Below are 11106 nucleotides of genomic sequence, written 5' to 3'. Positions count from 1 at the left end.
TTGGGGTGAGATGGTATCTTCTTGTATTTTTGATTTACATTTCTCTAAGGACTAATTGGGGCCCTGGTGGCACAGTGGTTAAGAGCTGAGGCTGCTAATCAAAAGGCTGGCAGTTCAAATCCACCAGACAATCTTTGGAAACCCAACGGGACACTTCTACTCTGTCCTATAGGGTGGCTAGAAGTCAGAATTGACTCGACGGCAATGGGTTTTGGTTTAATGGCTAATGATCGTAAGCATTTTCCCATGTGTCTCTTAGCCACCTGGATGTCTTCTTTTGTGAAGCGTCTGTTCATATCCTTTGTCCATTTTTAAATTGGATTATTTGTCATTTTGTCATTGAGGTATTAAAGTATTCTATAGATTTTAGAGGTTAGACCCTTGTCGGATGTCATAACCAAAAAAATTTTCCCAGTCAGTAGATTCTCTTTTTACTCTTTTGGTAAAATCTTTTGATGAGTGGTAGTGTTAAATTTCAAGGAGCTCCCAGTTATCTAGTTGATCTTCTGGTGTTTGTGCATTGTTAGTAATGGTTTTTATTGTATTTATGCCATGTCTTAGGGCCCCTAGCGTTGTCCCTATTTTTTCTTCCATGACCTTTATCGTGTTAGGTTTTACATTTAGGTTTTTGACCCATTTTGAGTTAGTTTTTGTCTTTGGCATGAGGTATGGGTTCTGTTTCATTTTTTAGACAGGCCTATAAAACAAACAATAACAGGTGAGGAATGCACTTCTTAAATCAATCAAGTATATAAGACCAAATGGGCAACACCTGCCCAAAAGCAAAGGCAAGAAGGCAGCAAGGGACAAGAAAACAGAATGAATGGACACAGAAACCCAGAGTGGAAAGGAAAAGGGGAAGAGTGCTGACAAATTGTAGGGGTTGCAACCAACATCACAAAACAATTTGTATATAAATTTTTTAATGAAAAACTGATCATAAACTTTCACCTAAAACACAAAATTTTTAAAAAAAACAAAAAATAGAAGTGGAATCAAAATGGAAAAAAAGAAAACAAAAAGAAAAGAGGCACATAGTGTTTAGTGATGGACGATAGTCTAACTTTATTATATCCCCTAACACCTTATATAAGAGCCCTGGCAGCACAATGGTTAAGCGCTCAGCTGCTAACGGAAAGATTGGTTGTTGGAACCCACCCAGCAGCTTTTTGGGAGAAAGACCTGGCAACCTGCTTCCATAAAGTTTGCAGCCAAGGAAATCCTATGGGGCAAATTTACTGTCACATGGGTTCACTATGAGTTAGAATCAGCTCAATAGCACCCAAGAACAACTACTCCTTATAAGCATGTGAGCTGAAAACCACCACCACATCTCGATGCACTGAGAAGGATTTGGAGGTAAAACAAAATTATTAGAGCACCATCCTTCTCCCTGCGTGGCAAAGAGAGGCCCATTCACAGCCAGTGAGTAGGTGCTGGTAATGGGAGCAGATCTGGGGAAAAGCCAGGAGCTCCTGGGCTTAGTGGTGGCAGATTTAGTGTTTTGCAAGGGACAGTGCCAAGGTTAAGCAATAGGAGCAATATCCCTTTCATTGTGTTGGACTGACCGTGCTGTGTCCAGAAAGGAATAGTGCTCGCCTTGGCCAGGTGTGCATACCCTGTAGAGCTACTGTGAACTGGGCAGGTGGTCAGCTGCCATCTGGCTAGCAGAGGGGCTGAACCAGCAATGGAGCACCCACTTTCACACTAACTCCTGGGGTCAGGGTCTGCCCCTTCTGTCTGGGACTCAGCAGATTTGAATCTCCATCAGTGTCCAGCAGAAAATAGAGACCTCGAAATTTGAAGACTCATGAAGGGTTCACTCTGGATAAAATCCATTTCCCCTAAGAGGAGTGGGGAGTCTCACGATGGGTGGGTGCTGTAGGCTGGGGGTCTTAAGGAGGGTTGTGTGGTAAAAAGGAGAATGAGTAAAGAGCAAGTCGAGGGTGAGGGATGCTCCACTCTAAGGTGAAATTCTTCACAGCTCTTCCTTGGGTGGGATGTTGTGGATTGTGTCCCCCCAAAATATGTGTTGGGATCCTAACCCCTGTACCTGTGAACGTGATCCTGTTTTGGAATAGGGTTTTCTTTCTCATGTTAATGAGGCCATACCCATGTAGGGTATGTTCTAAACCTAATCACTTCTCGGTAATAGAAAGAATAGATTCAATGCAAAGGCAAGCACAAACTGGGCAGGGGAGGGGGGCAGGAGGATAGACACCAGGTGAAGATGCCCAAGGAACAGAGAAGCTCAGGACTACAGAAGCTGAAAAAGACAAGGTTCTTCCCCCAGAGCTGACAGAGAGACTTCCCCTAGAGCCAGTGCCCTGAATTTGAACTTTTACCTCCTGAACTGTGAGAAAATAAATTTCTGTTCTTTAAAGTCACCCAGTTGTGATATGTCTGGTACAGCAGCATTAAGAAACTAAGGCTGGTGGTAAAAGAAATGTCCCAGTGAGTAAAATCACACCTTCCTGCTTCCCGCACTACACTGCTCTTCTGCAGCCAATCTGCCCCTTCAGTGAGGACACTTGTATGGCTCCACCACTATCCAGGGTGAGTTCAGAAAAGCAACACTGTGATGTACTCCAAGAAAGGACCACTGAATCCTCAAACACTGTGTTGGGATCCGAGGCAAAGGGCTAGAGCCCTTCCTCACCACCCTGGGACTCCTTTAGATAAAAAGCCAATGCTTCCCAGACACAATGGAAATGAGAACCACACACATGCCCTGAACCTTGAATAAATACACAGTGAAGCCTGTGAGGGCTGGAACTTCATCGGACGGCCTTGTTTTTCCGGGTATCACAAGTTTTCCGCCTTTGACAGGGTGCAGTCATCACTTTTCTATCGTTGGTTTTGGTGGAAAATATTTGAGTTTTCCTTCTCTGACAGGCTTCACCTTACACAGGCTCCAGCTTTGCAGGTTTTCTGTGTAATTCTGAAAGAAGTGACTGCTCTAACTCAAATACGCATTTCTTTCATAGCCTTCATATCCTCTATCCTTAAAAAATACCTGTAAAGACTTTACTGCCTGAAGCTTTCCTGCCTCTATTATAAAAGCCTTATTATTATATTACACCCAGTTTATTTCTGCAGCTCCTTCAAATAAGCAGCAAAAAATTCCAGCCATCTTGTGTAGATGAAGGTCAGGCTAAGGTCAGACTTTAAGGCTAAGTCCAGCTTCCTAAATGTGGGCATGCATACCTCAAGGAAACACAAAGTATTCATGATTCAGAAAAGTTAAAATTCCTTACCTTCTTCAGCAGGTAGAGGGTTTATTGCCCCTCAGAAAGGAGAGGCTCACTCATTCATTCATTGTACAAGGTGTTAGTTAGTATTCAGCACGCATGCAAGAGAAACTTACTGAGCACATAGTATGTGAAAAGCAGTGCGTTGGGGTCTGTGGCTGCTTGTAGAATGTCGAAGATATGCACTCATCCTGTAAAAGTTAACATCCCATTAGGGATAGTGGAATACCCACAAATAACTGGAAACCAAGATTAAAACTGCCAAATGAGACTTGTAGATAGGTATGTTGCCATGTGGATTTTTTCCCTACAACATTTTATTTTGAAAAATTTCAAACCCAAGAAAAAAGTCAGAGTAAACACCTGTCTAACCTTGACTCCTTTCTCCAATTTTTAACATATTCCCACATTTGCTTTCTTCTCTCTTTCTTTCTCACTGAATTATATGAAAGTAAGCTGAAGTCATTAAAACACTTCAACCCCAAATGTTTCTTCTAAGAAAGAAGATGCTTTGTCACATAATCTGAATACCATTACCAAACTCCAGAAGTTTAACATACAGCTCATATTCAAATGTTCCAATTATCCAAGATCTTATTAAGGTTCACGCATGCCTTTTTAATCTGCTTAGATCTAGAATAGACCTTTTTTTGTTTGTTTTTTTTCCCTTTGTGACACATTTTTTGAAGAATCCAAGCCAGTTGTTTGGCAGAATGTCCCCCAGTCTGGATTTCTCTGTTTCCTCATGCTTAGATTCAGGTTAAACATTTGCGGCTGGAACACTAAATATTTGATCTCATCCCGTGATGTCAGCTTGACCGTGATACCAATGGATCTCTGGGTTAAGTGTCATCCATATCTCTCCACTGGGAAGGGATGTTTTCCCTTGTATTTAATAAGTAATTTACAGAGTGATACCTTGAGATGATGTGAATATCCTGTTCCCTAAGAACTTTTCATCCCATGGTTTTCACCCTTAGCCACACCTGCCCAACTCATTTGCAGTTGTGGTTGTGAAATAGCAATGTTCTCATTCCATTATTGCTCCTCCACTTGTTCTGGCTTGATTTTGCCACGTGAATTTGAAGGAAGGAGAGATCCCATCTCTAGCTGAGGTGATAAAGGAATCCTCCGGAAAGAGACAGTGTTTGGATACGTGGAAGAAAACTGAATAAGCTGCATACGAAGACTTATACAAGGAAACAGATACTCCCTAAAAATCCAGTTTCATTTGTAACACACAAAGTGTCCTGGCTGGGCTCAGATTAGCTGGCAATCCTTCCCAAGGTGTTTATTCACATCCAATTGTTTGTATGGGCACAGAGAAGCCAAGTAAGGAGAGGTGGGGCTAGAACTGTGATCACAACTGGGGCAACAAGTTGCTAGGTACATGGATTACAAGAGGAGGACAGGTTCTAGCCCATGCCCTCCTGCATGGGGTTCTCAATATCCTCCTGCTAATTCTTGGCTATTGACACCATGCTGCTTATCTGGGCTAATAAGTTGCCAGCAAATCGACTCTGATTCATGGTGACTCCATGAGTATCAGAGTAGAACTATGCTCCATGAAGTTTTCGGTGATTGATTTTTTCAGTAGATTGCCAGGCCTTTCTTCCAAGGAACCTCTGGGTGAACTTGAACCTCCAACCTTTCAGTTTGCAGCCAAGTGCATTAAACATCTGTACCACTCAGAAACGCCTCATCTGGGCTAATTACCCCCCTAGTCCTCAAACACACATCTGTAGGGTAAATGTGCTTGATACAGATCCCAAAGCCTCAGTGTTGTTTGATGGTTTGGGAAAAAAGTAAGATATTTTTATATTAAAACAAGCAGCAATAGGTAATAAGGTAGAACGCAGGTTGCAGGCAAAATGTTAGGCTATAACATGATATTTCACCAAAAAATGTGTGCTTTTAGTAAGCTGCTCAGGGTCATTCCCTCAGGACCTCAGGGACAGACACCTTTCTTCTGCTGCAAAGATAATATGGAGAGGAAGATTTGAGAAACGCTGTTCAAAGACAATGAAGCAATGAGTCGGCCACGAATGCCAGATATCAGGAAGGAAAAACAGATGATGGGAGACTTGATTCTTTGAAAGCAAATGCAAAATTGACTGTTTGAATATTGACTTCTTCTAAATCAATATAATAGTTATATTTATGAAGGGAATATCACTAACAAATCTTTAAATATTTTGTTTCATATAAAATTGGTAAGAGGATTCTAAAGCGGTTCCTTTATCTTATCCTAGAGATAACTAGAATATTTCAGTGGGGTGGGTTAGTAAAGAGAAGACAGGTTCTAATTTTTTTTTAGGGTTTAATTTTAGGATTTTTATTTTAGAGACCAAATTCTGTATTTTGTAGAGAAAGAGTGTGCACAAACTAAAAAGAAAACACAATCAAATAGAATAAACATTCCAGGGCCTTACCAGAAATTGAAATCTGGTCCATTACTTTATATAATCGGGGAAAGAACATTTTAAAGAGAACAGAAAGAAATCAATATTTTAACAGAAAATTTAAAACTCGAACTCTGAGGGCAGAGTGAGTTAAGCTGCTATAAACCAAATGAGTAGAAAGTGAAAACCAATAAACCCTGCCAAGTGTACATTTTTATGAAGTGGAAACTATGCCAATTTTTATGACTATGAAGTAGGAGACTTCTTTGGATTTGGCCATCAATTTTAATTCTGGGCTTTTTTTCAATATTTAGTTTATTGCCTCTTTGGACCAAAGTCTCAACATCTAAAATCTTAATGATGTTAGAAAGTGCACCCCGATGACACCACTAGCTCTGCATGACACAGCATGTAGATGACAGACCACGTATCCACGGAGCAGGGGAAATTTGCTGTAAGGACCCAGGGTCTCTACTACAGCAAGAACACTTATCACCACGCCTCTTTGTCCATCACCCTGAACACCTGGAGCAAGGAGGATGGCTAAGCACAAAGCTCCGCCCCATCTCTTCACCAACCAATGGTTTAAACCCCATCTAAACTACATCTTTAATGCATTCTCTTTTCCAGTGCTTATCACAGGTTGCAATTATGTATTTACTTGTTCAAGGTGTATCTCCCTCACTATAAAGTTCCATGGGGCTGAGATCATGCTCCTTGTCTGCTACTGGGTACCCCGTATAGAATAAGTGTGAGATAAACATTTGTTGAATGAATGTATGAATGTCTCCCAAGAAGCAATTGTTTCTGAAAGGTTTCCTCCTTGCCATGGTATTGGTTACTAGGGAGATAGGCGTTATGGGTTGATTTGTGTCCCTCCAAAAAGAGACATTGAGTCCTAACCCCCAGTACCTGTGAATGTGACCTTACTTGGAAATAGGAAATCTGCAGACGTAAATAATTACAAAGTAACATGAGGTCATACTGGACTAGGGTGGGTCCTAATCCAATATGAGTAGTGTCCATATAAAAGGGGAGAAGACACACAGAAAGAAATGCAGAGAGAAGATGGCCATGTAAAGACAGCAGAAATTAGAGTGATGCTGCTACCAGGCAAGGAATGTTTGGAGGCTACCAGAAGCTAGCAGAGACAAGAAGGGATCTTCCTCTAAAGCTTCAGAAAGAGCATGGCCCTGTTGACACTCTAAATTTAGACTTCTAGCTTCCAGAACTGTGAAAGAGTAAATTTCTGTTGTTTGAAGTGATCAAAGTTTGTGGCACTTTGTTATGGCAGCTCTAGAAACTAACACAATGAGTCTGCAGTCTATTTGGCTTTTATTTAACAAACTGGGTAGGCTCAGGGCTCTGACTCCATGTACAATCAGTAATTTCATCCAGCTAAAGTTCTCTGAGCCCCTATTGTGTCTCAGGCACTATGGTGGGAGCTGGGCATACAAAGATAAACAGCACACAGGCCCTCAGGCCTTGAAGAGAGATAGTCTGTGGGGAGGACAAAGATGTTAACAGATAAATCAAATCAAAGGCTGCTCCCCAACAACTGTTATTTTCAGGAGTAAACATGGGAACCTCTCACTCTTAAAGTGCAATGTGAAAAATGGAGAAATTTATAAACTTAAAAAGAAAAGCACAAGAGATAGATGACCTTGGCTCTCCAATATCAGGTGCAAAGAGGAGCAGACTCTTGGATTTCACTCCCTGAATTTATCTCTCCTCCAACCAACAGACATTAATAAAAAAAAATTTCTTATACATAGAGACTCTGCAACCAAACATAGCTAAGGAATCTCATCCCAAATGCCAACTTCCATTGATTGGCAGTGTCTGCCTGGAGCCATGGTTTGAGAGACCAGTACTGGGTTAAGTGGGGGGAGGGGGGGAAAACACTGCCATCAAATCACCTCTAACTCATGGTGACCCCATGTGTGTCACAGTAGACCTGTGCCCATAGGGTTTCCCATGGCTTATCTTTCAGAAGTAGATTACCAGGCCTTTCTTTCAAGGTGTCCCTGGGTGGACTCAAACCCCCAACCTTTCAGTTAGCAGCCAAGCACTTTAACTGCACTACTCAGGGACTTCAAGCGGGAAAAAGCACCATCAATTAGTGATGTCTGCCATGGGGACTGTGTGCCATATTTTGTCAGTCCTACCCTAATTTTTTTTTTTTTTTTTACCCTAGGAGGAGGACATTTTCACATGTACTGAAGCAAACAGATCAATAAAGAAGCTAGGGTAGTTACCTAGGCAAGAGATAAAGAAATGGGAAAATACTATTTGAATATCCAGATGGTAGAATAGTTAATGTTTATGGGAACTGATGAAACCCTTGTGAGCTATAGCATCCCTTGTGATTCTTTTCTAATGGTTCTCTTATGATGTTTAAAAGTTTAAGATTAACCTATGTTTTCTCTCTAAAGATGAAAAACAAGTAATAGGATCTGGGAACCGAGGAGTCAGGAGACAGTGATATCAGAAGACCAAACTTCAGTGACACCGGAAGGGACGCTAAGAATACCTTGAAAAGATCATCATGTCTGGCAGGCGTTTTGCAAGACGTCAAAGGAGAATTAAAAATCCTCCAGATTCCGCAGACTTGGCCTTTCTTTCCTTATAAAACCCTCCAGCTGACTCTCATGGGCAGACAGAATTTGGGAGAAACCTATCCCCTCTGTCTCTTGCATACCTGTATTCAAAAAAGCCCTTTGCTGCTTACCTCCCTCCTGTCTTAGTACCGGCTTTGTGGAAGGCAGCTCAAATCCACAATTTGTGGTAACAGTGATAGTGGCTTGGAGCAGAGTGGGAGCCGTGGAGTTGAGCCAAGTGAGTGGATAGGGAAGGTATATTGTGGAGGTGGAACTGCCAAGACTTCGTGATGGATTTAGATGTGGCAATAACAGAAAGAGATGAATCAAGGATTACTTCTAGATTTTTTACTTATTTATCTTTTACATTTTGTCACAGGGGAATCAAAAGTTCCGTTTGGGGCTCTTTAGATTTGAGAAGCCTAGTAGATGTCTAAATAAACATGTCAAGGGGGAGTTGTATGTATGAGGCTAGTGCTCAGAGAAGGTCACAGATAAAGATAAATTTGGAAGTTATCAGCATATAATTGGTATTTAGAGCCCTGGGACCACAAGAAATCACCTAAGGAGGGTGGGGTATAAATGAAGAAGGAAAGAAGACCAAGGACCTTGAGGGTCTTCCAACATGTGATCTGGTAAAACAAGCAGTGAAGAAGGCAACTTGAAGTAGCAGGGAAATCAAAAGAATGAGGCAACACTGGGGCCAAAGAAAAAAGTGTTCCAGAAGAAGGAAGTGGTCAACTAGACCAAATGTCACTGAGAGGACCAGCGAGAGAACACAAGTGGTTCTCTTGGATCTTGGCAAGATGGTGGTCATTGGTGACCTCAACAGAAGCTGATTCAGTGGTGTGATGAGGACAGAAAGTAGACTGAAATAGGTGGAAAGGGAATGGAAAAGGAGGGTTTGTGCATATAAAATGCTGTTCTTAGCACCGTACCTGGCACATAGAAAGCTCCAATACATGTTAGAGCTTATTGTGAGCCACCACAAAGCACTTCTCTGGTGCAACTCAGTGTGACTTCTGAGTTGTATATTGCTACAGAGAGAAATACTGAAGTCAACCATGCCTTCCATCTACCCTACTTCATCTAGAAGAGAGACTCAAATGTGAACAAAGCAAATATTTTAAAAAGTAGATAAATAAAATTACTCTTTTACAGTCATCAGAAAAAATCTTTGGTCAAAGCCACACGAAATCTCATGATATGAACAGAAAAGGCTGCAGAAGCTTGAGTCCTGCTGCGCAATTTGGGTCCTGAAGCTTGGGTGAGAGGAAGCAGATGGAGAGATTAAGGATTTCTGTGGTTCGCATAAGCTCAAGGACACAACTGCCGAAATGTCCTCCCTAGACAAAGGGTACTGTTCTGTGAATAAGTATTTTGTTAGCATCACATGCCCTGTCAAGGTGATGTCTCAGCACTTCAGAGGTGTCATCAGTAGAAATAAGAGGTGCTAGATGCTTGACTTAATCAGAAGGTCATGCTCCATGACCCACCCTCCAGGGTGTAACAACATGGCGCCAGCTCATTTTGTAAGTGGGAGGAAGGGAGAACCTTCTTCCAGTCATCATTAGATTCAAGAACTATGTGGGTTTAGCAGAAAACCAAAGGAGCAAGCAAAATGTCAGGAACTTTTGGGCCTCTGAGCCCCAAACCCTGGAGGGAGCAGCTGATCAGCCCTATCAGATGCTTGTCCTATTTGACTTCCCCCCTCTGACTTCTGCTGTGCTGGGATATGTACAATGTGCTAGCTGAATCCAGCTCACTTCCTCCCATAACCCTACAGAGACAATTCATCCAGTGTCCCCACTGGTGCCTTGATCAGTCTGATAAAGAAGTAATCATTTAGAAAATTGGGAATACCTCTCTTTTTCCCCTTCCCAAGCCCTTAATGCGTGGGAAAGAAGGGTTCATTGAATCAAAGACTTAGATACCCCCTCACAGTGTCATGGATTAAATTATGTTTCCACAAAAATGTGTGTATCAACTTGGTTAAGCTGTGATTCCCAGCATTGTGTGGTTGTCTTCCATTTTGTGATTGTAGTTTTATGTTAAGAGGATTAGGGTGGAATTGTAACACCACCCTTACTCAGGTCACCTCCCTGATTCAATGTGGAGGGAGTTTCCCTGGGGTGCGGCCTGTACCACCTCTTATCTCTTAAGAGATAAAAGAAAAAAGAAGCAAGCAGAGAGTTGAGGACCTCGTACCACCAAGAAAGCAGCGCCAGGAGCATAGAGCATCCTTTGGACGCGGAGTCCCTGGGCCTGAGAATCTCCTCAACCAGGGGAGGATTGGTGACGAGGAATCTTCCTCCAGAGCTGACAGGGAGGGAAAGGCTTCCTCTGGAGCTGACACCCTGAATTTGGACTTTTAGCCTACTTTACTGTGAAGAAATAAATTTCTCTTTGTTAAAGCCATCCACTTGTGGTAATTCTATTATAGCAGCACTAGATGACTAAGACACACCCAGTCCTTTAACCATTCATTTAGCAAAAATATACTGAGTCCCAAAAATATATTGAGCAAAAAAATATATGCCAGGAGTTGTTCTAACCAGTAATGCACAAAAAATAAGCATGATGCTTTTGTGTCCACGTGAAGCTTATTTTCTAGTGGCAGTGACAGACAATAAACTAGCATAGGAATAAATCTCCTTTACTAATTTCAAAGAGTCCCTGGGTGGTACAATTAACTTGTTCAGCTGCTAACTGAAAGGTTGGAGGTTCAAGCCCACTCAGAGGCATCTCGGAAGAAAGGCCTGGTGATCTACTTCCCCAAAAATCAGCCATTGAAAACTCTGTGGAGTACAGTTCTCCTCCGACACACGGGGTAACCACGAGTCAGAGTCGACT

The sequence above is a fragment of the Loxodonta africana genome, chromosome 2, assembly GCF_030014295.1.
Source record: "Loxodonta africana isolate mLoxAfr1 chromosome 2, mLoxAfr1.hap2, whole genome shotgun sequence".
NCBI classification, from domain to species: Eukaryota; Metazoa; Chordata; class Mammalia; order Proboscidea; family Elephantidae; genus Loxodonta; species Loxodonta africana.
The sequence above is the reverse complement of the archived record's forward strand: the minus strand, read 5'-3'. Positions refer to the sequence as shown.